Source organism: Varroa destructor, unplaced genomic scaffold (genome assembly GCF_002443255.2).
Source record: "Varroa destructor unplaced genomic scaffold, Vdes_3.0 BEIS01000001.1, whole genome shotgun sequence".
NCBI classification, from domain to species: domain Eukaryota; kingdom Metazoa; phylum Arthropoda; class Arachnida; order Mesostigmata; family Varroidae; genus Varroa; species Varroa destructor.
Genome location: NW_019211454.1, coordinates 47,011,097 through 47,025,074, shown reverse-complemented (window position 1 = coordinate 47,025,074; position 13,978 = coordinate 47,011,097).

The following is a 13,978-nucleotide window of genomic DNA, read 5'->3' as shown; positions in this document are numbered from 1 at the left end:
GATCAGGTTCGGGATGTTAAAATAGCAAGCGCCTGCGAAGACATCGACAGCATCGTCGATGTAGAGCAGCAGGGACACTTTCCGTTTCGTGGTAGAGTCCAGCTCGCGGTAGTCAATACAGAAATGGTACTGTTCCGTCTTTCCTCCTCATTAAACTACAAAAGATGTCTATGAGCTAGAAAAGGGTATAACGATGTCGTTGCGCAACATTGCTTGAATCTCATCGTATTCGCAGGTGCGACTTGTGGCTGGAAGTAAATTGCAGGTGAATCGCGTATAAGCAGTTTTACGAGGCAGTTGTATTGCTTCGCTGTCAACCATGCAATCTAAAATATCCTAAATACGCTGAGTTTTCATCGAGGGAATAAGAGGCGCCCCATTCGTCGATGTCATCCCTGTATACTCTTCAGGCTGGCTGTATTTACCCAGAGCAATCCAGTTCCTTATCGGGCACAGCGTAAAACCTCGTACAACTGTTACATACATTGCTACCCATGACGGCATAACGTATCCCCCTATGGCCCTATAGTAGTGATGCAGGTAATTATCTTTATTAAACTAAAGTCTCCTCGTGCCTTTTTGTTGTAGGGAAAAGATCCTTTGCGAGAAGGCCGACGATAGAAAACACCGCTTCCTAGTCCAGAATCATCAGCGGGGTGCGTTGGATATCGTACAGGTATATGGGCTCCGAGATGTTAGGATAGGAGATACGGGCTATGATGTTCGGCGGGCCCAGTTTATCTACCAACCGTAGAGAAATTGTGTTTACGTCAAATCCCACCAACCGTAACGAGATTACGTTTACGTCTTCCTTTTAGTCAGGGAGTTTGACCTCGAGCATAACTGTGGCACCGGCAGCCCGTTCATATAAGTTACGCACCAATGGAATCCAGGCTTCCGGCATCGATTCTTGAAATGACTCTGCTCTCGCAGTTGAAGCGCCTGCGGATGCTTGCTGAAAGTTCACCGAACCTTCTATCACCACTGACGAATTCGAACCTACTCCTACTCTCTCATGTTTCTCAGTAGTAGTTTGGAAAGGGTCGCGCAAGCTCTTCGAAACTCGCTTGCGCTGCCCGAATGATGTAATTGACGAAATTGTCATTCTCGCACAAATTGTTGACGTCTTCTAGAAATATCTCTAAGGCGTATGGTAGCCCCAATCGGTTCATTAGGCCACTTCTAACACAACTTTGGCTTAAATCGCGTTCAGATTGAGGTCGCCTTGATGCCGCCTTACATTGTTACGTTTTTGCCCACTCTCACACCAATCCGATTGCTACTTACCAGACCAGATGAAGAAGCCAGCCCTAGGCATGGGCAATGAAGTAACTTATAATTTGCCAGGTGCCTTATAGTCCATCTGCGGCAGGTCGAGTGGAGGGCCAACGGTGGAGCGTTCTTCGCGACGTTTGCGAACAAGCGAAAAACAAAAACCTCAAACGTGGGGTCTGCTTCTGGTAGGTCATCATTGCTTGCGTTCAGGGACCTCCCCCGACTCGGTTGGTTAACGCTTCAAACTTGTTCGTAATCGGTGTCGAACGTTGTCCATCCGGCTTAGCTTGTTATCCTAAAATAGATTTGCTTTCGCAGCAAAATGCTGCGAACGGTGCTTCTGTAATGAATATGTTGCACGGATAAATCCGCTCTCTATTTCAATACTGCTACTTTTACAAATCTGAAACAAAGACTCTCCGACTACTGTTGTCTTAACTTATCTATGTGTCTATATATTGTAGATCCGCTCTGCTGCTTGACAAGGTGGTACTCACTCATTCAATTTCTATCTCAGCACATAATCCTAGTGCCATCTTAAAATACAATTTTATCCAAGCGACAATTCGAGTAATTCAATTCATTACTAATCACAATTTTTAGGTTTCATAAGGTCATCGTTGTCCTAGCGTATGTTTCTTTTTGTTATATACTTGTGCAATATAATCCTACGCTCTTGGCATATACATACCCTTTATTTGTACAATTGCCTGAGCATAGCAATGCTTACTCAGATGGGAACTTTCGTCTAAGGCTAGGTGGTCGTATGACAGTATGAAGAATAGCGGGCAAGTTTCGATTTTCCACACAGACACCTACACACAGATACGTGGAATAGCTTTAGATAGATTTGACATAATGTAGGGTATAGTTGCCCCTCGAAAAAGCGGCCGTTGTTTACCGGATACAGCAGGAGAAGATACCGGATACAGGGGTCTTTACAGCAGGAGAAGCATTATAACACATATGACATATGATTACATATGAACACACACACTTGTAAATGCAGTAAAAGCTAAAAGCCATATTTGGATCACGACTGGAAACTTGAGTGAACTCTAGTTCGTATTAGGTCTCAATTATATCTGCATATGGTAACGCTATAGTCGCCTGCCAGAGGCAAGTTTGAAATGAACGTGAAACGCACGTGAACCTTGTAGTAATAATGAATACATATAGACGGTGTCTAGACTTTAGCCTCATGATGACCCATAATGCCGTTTATTTGCTTGCTAACTTTACGGTTTTTAAAAAACAAGGTAATCTATTTTCTGGGAGGGGGGTCCTCTGACACGAACCATTACTGTTCCGTTTTCAAGGCTCAGGGCTACCGGACACAGAGGTAACAGCAAGTGGCGGGGTAGTACAAAAGCAAACTATTACAGAACGGCTAGGCCCTCGAAGAGGAAAATTGAAAACACCCATTGTGAAGCGTTGAACAGCTTTGTTTTCGGATTGTTTTAGGTAATGCATACATAATTTAAAGGCCGAGACCCCATTGCGCTAAAGCCGAAAATGTTTTCTCCTATACTTGAATCCTCCAGCAACAGAAACAATCAATCGAATGCTCAATTGTTGACATTTTTGGAGAACTGGTGACAAAAATGCCTGCGCGCCACAGAACACACGATAATGCCCGGGCCATATAAACACGACTAGTTGTTAGGTTAGGTGTCGCTGCTGCGATAACCACTGTTGTGAGTGTTCGTTACCGCCCTTAGGGGCATCGAACAGATGACCTTTTTATTGGCGTAAACAGTCAATTAAACGGTAACGTTTGTTGTTGCAGTTACAGATACTGCTGCTGTTGCTGTTACCACCATCGACAGCTACTCGGAGATACAAACTGATAACTGCGAGATAGATGAATTGAGTCTTTTTTGACTCGGGAATGCAGTGCCAAGACCCTCTCTCTGTCTATTTCCTATCTATTTGTTTCGTTTTATTGGGTTCTATTTTTGGTCATTCTCCTCTCACTGCAAATACTAACGCCGTGTTTTACCTGTGTGTCTCACTCTCTCTAACACTCTCCCTGTCTTTCTTCTAAGCCCTGTGGGTTTTATCTCATTATTTCTATGTGTCCCTTCGTTTGGTGTTGGCAGATCACTCATCCGATATCTGCGACTTTTGGCCTTTTTCTGAGTAGATCAATACAATGCTCACAGTGGCCGTTGGCCGAGTACGTGGTAGGCAACCCACAAGTTACCGAACGGCAGTAGTAGCAAAACTAGATTTTACCAGATGACTTAGTGGTCTTGCCTGTGCTACTATTAGCGGCGTTGCTACATCGTTAATACAGCACCTCCCCAACAGCAGCAACGACAAAGGGAAATAAAGTGACTCCTTTTTGACCAAGTGGCTTCAGAGAGACCAATAAGAGGAAGTACACTTCTTGGAGGTCGTTGCCTGCCGACCTGCCTACCCGCATGGAACTAGTGGACATGAAAACTGCGCCAAGGAAAAACCGGTCAAATAACCATCGGAAGATTCTGGCACGGACAACTAGTAAGCTATTGCCTCCTTTAACATCGCGCCACGAGCAATGCCCACGTATCCCAAAAAAAGCTTCCGCCGAGCAGCTGGAAGACACTGACTATTTTCTGGTAGCTAAGAGAGACAAAGACGGGAAAGACGTTATTATCGACGTTAGGAGACAGATGGAAAAAGTGGAGAGAAACGGACAGGCCACAAAAGAGCAAAACGCAATAAAGCTCGGCTGAGTTTTTCCAAAACTTTCGAAATCCAACCCTTTTTCCTTATTGAAAGCAATCGACAAATTTTAGAGCTGCAGTCTAAAAGCATACCTTACACCCGCCGGGATGGAGGAGGAGCAGACACAGCTAATCTAGTACGCGAGACGGCGCATCATATAAGTGTGTAAATTAGGCCAAATAAATTATATACATGTATATTTAAATTTTTGTCTGTCGGTGACGTAATAGTGCTTATGATACGGAAAGAAATACGTAAAAAATACTAATAGGTCATTTCAGATGACTTCACGGGAGCATAATCGAAATAATGACACACTCTAATTTCTCATATTCAACTTCATTAGTTCTCTGATTTCCGTCGAAAGCCTAATAAATTTCGACGATGTTCACTTTTGAGCCTTAGTGAGAGAACCCGGTAGTATTTCTATGGTTTTAAATGATCCTTTTGATCTCAACATCGTCAGAAATTGGGGCTCGAGCGCGATGTATTTGATGATGATATAATCTGTGATGATTAAGTTACGAAGCTTCATTCATTTGAGGTGTCTGGAAGGCGAAAACTAAGCACGTCCTGTGAAAGCATAACCCACTGTTTTTGTATTCTGTAGAAACAGCTTCTTTAGACTGATCCTATTTGCGAGCGGCTGATGGATCGTCGGAAGATTTGTCTTTTTTTTTCTAGCGAGGTCGACCCAGGATTTAGGAATGCATAGTCTGATATTTTCGCTAATAGTTGCTGTTCTGGATAGTAGCCTGGCAAACGGATGTGTGAAGATACCAGATGGTTACCTCAGTAATGTCGGATCATCTTCAAAAGTGACTAGCATCAATCAGAAAATTTATTGTCACAATTAATCAATAACGTAAATATTTTATTTGAATCAATGAAGCACATATGACAAACATGATTACCTGTAAATGTAAGTTCAACAAACTACGCTAATATCGCATTGTACACATCATAGACCGTGAAGACGATGGAGGACGACAGTTTCGACGTTCATACGTGTAATCTGTGTACGTTTTTTATTGTCGTTCTAGTCCTATTTTAGGCTAAAGCTATCGAAAACAATAGTAACTAGGTGCTCTTTGAGTGTAATTCTGTGTTGATCGAGGACATTTTAGTGCATGAATGGTTAAGTATATACCCGCACGATATCCACAAGTCTGTGTGGTGATGGCTAGTTTTTTTAGCTGCATTAGCGACAATGGTTGCGCTTCAACTTATTTTTTGTTGTTATTGGACTGTTACCCAAAAAAAATAACCAGAAAAGTAAAAAAATATTTGTACTTTCAGGTAATGACCGTAGATTTGGGGTAGCATGTATCCAAAAATGTTTTTTAGGCTTTTTTTTTTAAAGAGAAACTGTCCTACAGTTAACTTCGACAAAGGTCTATAGCACATGAGACCTGCAGTTATATTTCTCTAAACTCTGAAATTTTTAATGCATATGTCGCTCTCAATTTTTTATGCATCTCTTCAGTTTATAGATCCTTTTAAGATTAACTCGATATATCATAGCCGACTGTCTAAATGTATTGATTTTTACTGTAGAAGAATAACAACATTTCCTTTTTGAACGGTAAGTCGCTGACGCGGTCGAGCAATGTGGTCGTATGTGGTTTCTCTGTTGTTATCGGTGGTTCTTGGTGCAAAATGCAAATGTCTTTAGCGAGTTGCTCTATTTCGATACCAACGCAGGGCTTATGGAGAGCATTTAGGTACCATACCAAATGAGATGAGCCTAACAAAAAAATCCTGCAGGAGTGGGTCTTTGTTTTTTTGGGTCAGACCTAGTTCCATCCGAGTTCCTTATAATTTTTTCATAATTATTTAAATATGAGTTGATAACTTTTGTGGTTGCTTTGAAAGGAAATAGTCTAGGCTAACTAGACGCTTCCTGTTGAATGCCATTTTTTAATTTAAAAAAGTACAGATACTTTTGTTCTTATTCTCCGCACCTAACCTCTTCTATCGCCTCTGTCTGTTTTGTCATACCAGGCATCGATTACGTAGTAAAACAAATTGTAAAATTATATAGCAAATACTCCATAGAGATATTTTACTTACGATCGGGTCAAACCCGGCAAATCAACCCGGGCTAATCATGATATGTATTTTTATAGCTACATCATCCATCGATGCGAGTGTTACTTGCCTAGGCAGGAGGTTAACTCGTAAAACGACCTGTTGAACTCCTACTTAGGCGTGCAGAACATTTGATTATTATCTCAGATCACTTGAAAATTCAAACGTCATGTCAGAGGACCAGGCGCTTCTATGCGAATTATTTTTTCTACCGCGGCATTCACAAGACTCGAGTGGTAAATGCTGGCGGATAACAAACCGTTGTACTAAGTTGATTTCATATGTTTATACTGTTAACGTTATTTAGATCAAAGGAAGTAAATATGTGCTTTAGATGCCATTGGTCTTACTTTGATTTTAGTTAGATATGAGATAATGGTTCGAGCTAAAGATCAAAATTATACTCTACCTTATTCTACTAGATTTCAACCTTACCCGACTATATAAACGGTGTGAACGAAGCAATCTTCCCGTGTCAAGTATATTTGTATCTATTAGAAATGTTTGTATTGGTTGAATAGCAAGTAATCAAGCGCCAAGTCGATTATAAAGTTGAATGTTTATTGTGAGTATTCGTATGAATCATGTTCTTTATATGAGTCAGTCAAAAGAGATCAAGAGCTTGTCGACCTTACTCGGCACGCTGTCTTGCTTCTTGCGATCAGTATAGTCGAGGCAGCGCCTGGCACAGGGTAAATGAGCGTACGACAAGCGACGTCCTTTTCATCCAGGATTAAGAGAAACGATTACGCCACCTTAGTATTCTACGTACCCCGAAGAGCAGGTGGCCATCACTAGCCACTGCTATTAACGGCCGTAAAGAGGTCTAATATGATGAACACAAGAAGGGGGTCTAAATGCTACCCCATTAGGGAAAATGCTGGTTTCACGGTAAACATTTAAGACTCTCACGTACGAACGTGTACTCAATAAAATACGTTTTCCTAATGGGTCAGGTTTTCTCTTATGTTAGAAAATTTTTGCATTGTGCCTTGTACTGCAAAGCCATATCTTAGACACAAATGAGTTTATTTATAGTCCTACTTACTTCGTTACGGAATGACGCGCCTACACAAGTTTCTCTGACCGATTCAATGTACCACGAAGGATATTCTAACTATGGTGCAAGAGATGTTTCGGGTAGAAAATAAAACCCCTTTAACGCATTACAGCCAACGTATTATTTACTCATAACGGACGCTCGAACATAGATACCGAGCCCTTAAGTGTCTCGGATCACGAACGCAGAATATATCCGTATATTCCTGAATCTGAGATAGGGATGTCCTATTTTCAAATAAAGCAAAAACTGTTCATTCATTTTGATCACAGAGCCTTTTGGTCAATTGTTAGTAAGACAGATAACCTGTATGATTTTGTACGGTGGCTTCTATTAGTTTTATTTAAGACGAACAAGTTTACAATTTAAGCTTATTTGCAATTAGAGGCAGCTTTAGTACAAACTTCATTGAAGTAAAGACCTGAGTCGTACTAATGTATCACTGTTTTGCATTCTATGGCATTTGTTGATAACTTCATTGGGACAATAGTGTGTATTTATCAAATAGTCTTCGCCATCAGAATTCGAACCTACAAGGTTTCTTGGGCCATTCAGCCAATTATTTAGTAAGAGCGCATTAAGCCGTAATATATCGATTGAAATTGGATGGTAACGTTTTTTCAGTTCTATTGCAGGTAAGCTTCGCGCACGTATGTTATATACCACGAACTGGTTTCACCTACTCACTTGCCATTCGATGTTTGCGTTTTCAAAATGATCCGCTTACAGATACGGTAAATGGGTGGGCGGTACATGTATGAATCTCCGTTTGGAGATTGTATCAGTTCAATTAGCTGGACCCATTCCATCATAAGGGCAGACTCTGCATCAGCTGATCGGTCGGCAGGTGTTGAACGACTATGAACGAGATTGCCTCTCGATAAGATGCCATGAAGACGGCCCTAATGCTTACACTGAGACAGACAATAATTACGCTGGCGACATGCAGTGAGATGATGGTGTTGCGATAATGTAATATTTTCATAGAATGGATGTGGCGATATCGACGGCGGTTTATTTCCCTTGCGCTCACTAATGGCCCCGCACTTCTAATCCCTCCAGCGTTTTCCCAGGGATAGACCGTTGATAGGATCCGCGCGGCCGAGCCTAACGCCAACCAGTTCAGATCCTTTTTCCCTTTACCGTGTCCAGTCTGTGCGCATCGCACCAACGTGATCTGGTGTATTGGTCTGTGTGTATTCTCTCTCCGAGCCTTCTTTATCTTGCTTTGTCGATCTTCCCATCCTACTTGTCTCCATCTGTCCGGATCTCTGTTTCACTTTCCATAATTGTAACATGTCTTTCAAGGCTATGATAAAACGCGCTTGTCGCCCACACAGCGAGCCAAGCAGCTATCCATCTCATTACTAGCTGGTGGCCACCCCCGGATGGAAGGTGGACGCGTACAAAAAGTCGATATTCTCTTCCTCTTCGTCGACTGACCGACCGACCGACCGACCCCCGGATGTCGTCTCTCTTCCTCTAGTTATCGCTTAGTCTGTCTATTCTGCTCCTGAGTATTGCGCTTTGTTCGCGCCGTCAGCTTTCTATACATGGTACACATACATAGTGCGCATCGCCACCAGGGCTGAGTTGTTGCCGTCACACTGCTAACGATAACAACGGTAGCCCGTCATAGTGGCTTTGCTGCTGCTTTTGCTCCCGGTATAAGCCATCTTCACACACTATAGCTCATAGCAGCACATCATGAGCACTGCTACCTAGTAGGCTACCATGATGCCATCCCGTGCAATTTACCCACCTACCGTTATGCCTTTGTCGCTGCGGAATTGGTCATCGACGTCGGCGTCAGCGGCAGCGTCGTTAACGGTAGAGACCACGCTCTGCAACTTAAGTATGTTCGGTCGTAGAGTAAATTGGCGGCAGCTTTCACAGGGTCGCCACCATTGTCGGCGGAAGAGCACGTTGTACAACGCCGTCATTTTCCTTCATGTGGGCTGAGGAGTAGCGCCGGTGGCGATGAGGGCTGCGACGACGGTCATCACATTGGCCGGAGCACACGTGTATCGTCTGCATAGTCAACCCAGCGGCCCATCGTAAGCAAACAAGTTGGATTTTTTCCTTTTCCAACTTCTGATTAGATCTTCAATAGCCGCAAACATATACTTGTCGTCGGGTTTCGGATAGGCAGCTCGCGAGCATCCGTCAGCCCCGTAAATGGGTCACCGCCTCTTGTACACTCTATGCATATCCACAGTGTCACTCTGTATAGTGTCTTCTACGTATCTCGTCACACATGGTCAACCTACGCACGTAACAGAGCCCCATTTGGACACAGCGATACATTTTATCCCGCTGATCTATTCTGGCATACTGCTGTTATCATAATAATGATCATCACCGGCGTTGACGTTGGCTTGTAAGACATTTAGCAAGAAAAATGAAATTGCTTACACGCACGGATGCTCTCATTGGCTGATGAACATGCACAGAAAAGACACACTAGTAGAAAATTATCATACTTCAACACATATTGAACGAAATGCAGGGCTACAGGCCCGTAACAAAATAATATGTATTACTTATACTGATGCGTATACTGTATAAAATAGCCCATTCATATAAAGACTGATATATAAGCATGCCGTACGTTTTTTTCTTTGTTTGACTCCTGTACGGACTAAGCTATACTTTTAGCACGCGCGGCGTGTCATAAGAGCGACTCATCGGGTGTAGAAAGTGGGTTCATTCATGGCGTTGGGGTAAAGTAGAAATCGAGTTGACCGATGAAAAGGCAAATGGCTGTCATGCCAAGACGAAGGCAATAAGAAAAAGAGGGGTGGGGTGGGGCCTATTTTAGAATCAACTGTCTGTCTCAAAAATAGAAATCTACGCGGCATCACTACGCGAAACGCAGGGAAAAATTCGATTTTAACGTCTTGGAGCACTATCGCTGCATGCGCGAAAATGCTAGAAAGAAGACGAAGAAACGTGAGTAAAAGCGCGTGTAGACTTAGTGACATTCGGAGCATGCAAACTAATAGGTGGCAACGAAGTACAGACGAGGCGAGAACCTCTGGTCTCCAGACCCCAGCAAAGGTTCAATCTGTTTGAGCTTTGTCTATCATCTTGCACCGTGGTTGAACTGACAGCGCCGCTGAGTAACTTATCATAATTTATCGATTATAATTGGAAACGGTCTGTTCTACTTTGAGGATAGCACAATAGTCAAGTCGGATGTACGAGACTCAGCATCATTTGCATTTACGCTTCAGGCATTTAGTCTAGCGGTAACATAACAAAGAACTTCTTCAAAAAAGAAAGCAATGACGGTAAGAGATAAACGGGGCAGTCAGGGAGACACTCGAGTCAGGCTAGAGGCTGACCCGTTGGACCAGTGACCACTTAAAACTAATGGCTATTATGAAAACAGAGGACGCGGAATAGAAGTGGCGAGATGTTACACGAACAGATGTGACGAGATGTAGGTACTGACATCTAGCCACCAAGGGATAAACGTTCTGCCATGATTCAGTGAAACGATTAGCGCTCATCAGGTCTTCATCAGTCGATCTTATCGTACAAGATCTGAGTTATGCCAGACAAATAACGGTAACGGTAGCATGTCCACACGAAACATGTTGTTGAGGTCACGCTAAAACGTGTATGACGCAAAAAAAATACGAGGTGATTCCTCCTGTGGAACGGAAGCTTATTTTGCCCCTAGTACCACAGGATGGACCGTCGTTTAGTCGCCCAGTTAGTGCCATATCTGATGCAGTGCAGCGAAAAATGGCTACGACACCATCTACTAAGAGGAACAAAACCCATACACACTGTGATCATAGTAAGTAGTACGATATTCGAAAACCTCTGGTAGCATTATGGTCAATATCAGCGCAAAAGATTCCATCAAGCCAATCTACTGACAAATCGAACTGACAATGATACTACTTACATTTCACTGCCGCCATAGTCATTGTATGCCAACAAGTTCTGAAATACTGATTTGGGACGCACTCTACCTACCAGCGCCTTCCTCACGCATTTTCGCCAAAATAGACCGTTTTTCGCTAACACTAGAAATTAGCGTTTTCTGTGTGGCATGAGGTGTTTGAATTCGCTTCGAGGCGCAGCGCAGGGTCGTTCAGGTGACGGTCGTTCGAGGCAAGATGATCCAGCATCACCAACAACCGGAGTGATTCTCATGGCACCGGATTGGTGACGACCCAAATGTCTCCTAGTAGAACCTATTGGGATCGCCTTAAAATCTCTTTTACAGACCAATATTGAGCCTAATGAATCAACTGAGAGTAAACGAACAGCCAGAAAACGCATCGGTAGAAACAAGCCCAATCTCCGTGATGAAATTGCCTTGTAAAACTTCTATTTCTAGTCAGTTCAATGTAAGTTCTGTTGCTTCTGCGAAAATGAATGGACGAAGAAGCGCCAGTGAACGATCTTAAATAAATGAATGTTCAGTCGGACTCGTTAATAACATCATACTAGGCTATGGTGCCATTCAACGCAATCTGTACAATCTAAACATTTTGTTATCATCTGAAACCGAAACAAATTCGCACCCCGTCGGATTTTATTTCGACTCCTCATCATCATGGATTTGGGCAATTCTAGTGTGCACTGAGCGTGCAAAGATCTTCTTTTGTAAAGCGTATCTCACCTAATTGTATCGTTCACTTATATACATCTATGTATCTTATGTACTATCTATGTATTGGAAAAAAAATCTTTTTATTTAAAAATTTACTTTAAACTTATTTTAAAAATGAGATCGCGTAGAACGTTTCCTTTAAATTTACAGATAGCTTTATATATCGTTAGCTAGACTGTGTTGATAGCAGAGGCTCCTCACAACTATAATAACACTCCATAGTGAAATGAAAAGTTAACGAACGACATTAATATCACAGTTATACGCCTACGCCGTGTCTCATGTTAATAACACCGCTTTCAACTGACGACCGTCACAGCCGTCACACCGTCACAGGCGATCGATCGTTCTATACAGGTGCGAGAAATTTCCTATATCAATATGTCAACTCTCCGATTGTATACAATAAACTACACGAAACTGGAGTATGACAAATGCGACAAACGCAGCATAACTGTCCTATATTGCATTTGTAAGTGGTTCCCTGAGCCCTACTCATACATCTGACGTCTGCGAAGAAAAAAACAATTTAGAGTAATCGGACAGAAAAACCAGGAAGTGCACCTGCCGTCGCCTTGCTCAGGTCCTCCGGAGTTAGTGCAGGCGACAGAGTCTATGATGTTGTGCCACTGCACGTATATATATATATATATATATATGCACAAATATCTACACAACTGAATACGCGTACGGCACCCATCTGACGTGTTCAATGCGTAGCCAGTGTGCGAGTCGTATGCGGAATGCCGACGCCTGTATGGCGCTGGGCAGAACTTTTGTACCAGCAAGATAAAAAAAGTCGAAAGAGAAGCGTACGTCTGGAAAGAGCTCGAAAGGAAACAAGAACGTCTGCGCTATGCCAATGTGACGAGCTGGGTTTACGCTCGATTTAGATGCAAATTCAGAATGCCGCGCAATGTACCACGCAGATGTTCCAGTAGGAGGTGTACGCCTTGGGAAAATGTCTTTCAAAACCAAGTGTTTCACTGATCCTGAGAAATCGCGAATTGTTCAGGACCATCGTTGATCAGTGGTCCTAGTGAAGTTTAAGTTTTGGTTAACAAAGCAAGTGTCCACTAAATTGCCCGTATAATTTAGCAAAATGTGATTTGTGAGTGCCGGCAAAAAGTAATTTTCCGATGTGCAGGACACATATGCATATATATAAAACAACTAATTCTGAAAAGTACGCGCAACCTCTCGCCTGTACATAAATTTTAACATTCAAGAGTACATTGTCTTATGCAGGTACCAGCTTCTGTTCTTTGTTTCTACACCATCTTAACCGTTTTACTGTTGAGCATATAGCGTCTCCACAGAGATACGTCCTAGATGAGCTTTTGTATGGCCGATTTATATCATATAGATAGCGACTATTCTTTGTCTCGGTCTGTTAGAATGATCTCATTAAAACACAATTACCATGATTTCCGCCAGGTTGGCAAAACATCAGCAGTATACAGAACGCTACAACCACTATCGCTTCAATGTATTCATTGTCTATGGCGACTCGGTCCTCAACAAAATCATACGCACACGCGTAGGACATTCTCATCAGGTTCCTTTTGTATAATAACAAATTCATCTCTTTATTATTAGTGCTCTAAATGAAGCATTAATTGCAATATGAACACAGTTACGAATCGTGTCATACTATATGCCTAGTAGCAGCTAGAGCAGCAGAAGTCAGAGCGAGGACCAGGTTCGAAGCGATTAAAAAGCACCCACGAATCGTTTGAACAACAGGGCTGGCTCACACGAGGTGCAAAATGGCCAGGGCAGCTCTAGCATATATTTGTCAGTGATGATCTAAACAGGTTAACTGTACTTCTGACATTAACAAAAGAGGGGGCAAAACTTGACCCTTTTCGCGTAACGCAGTCACAGTGGTACTCATCTTTGAAGTAGCAAGGACCGCATCAATGACAGCAGGACAAGTCACTGTAAGAGGACTTACTACAAGGGCCTGAAAGTTCTTTCAGCAAATGAAACGAGCGGCCGCAGTTCGGCGGTGGCTGTTCGCTCAAAACAATTTATTGCCCTTCCGCGTGTGGCTCTTTCGGATCGCTGAGGCTGAATATGACGTGGAGCAGACAGCCAACGTCCATATATAAGTCGGCAATCGTGGAGCTTTGTGACCCAGCAGTGTATGATGCGGTCCCGTATGAACAAATGTGTGTTGAGATTACGCTTCCACATATGACTTA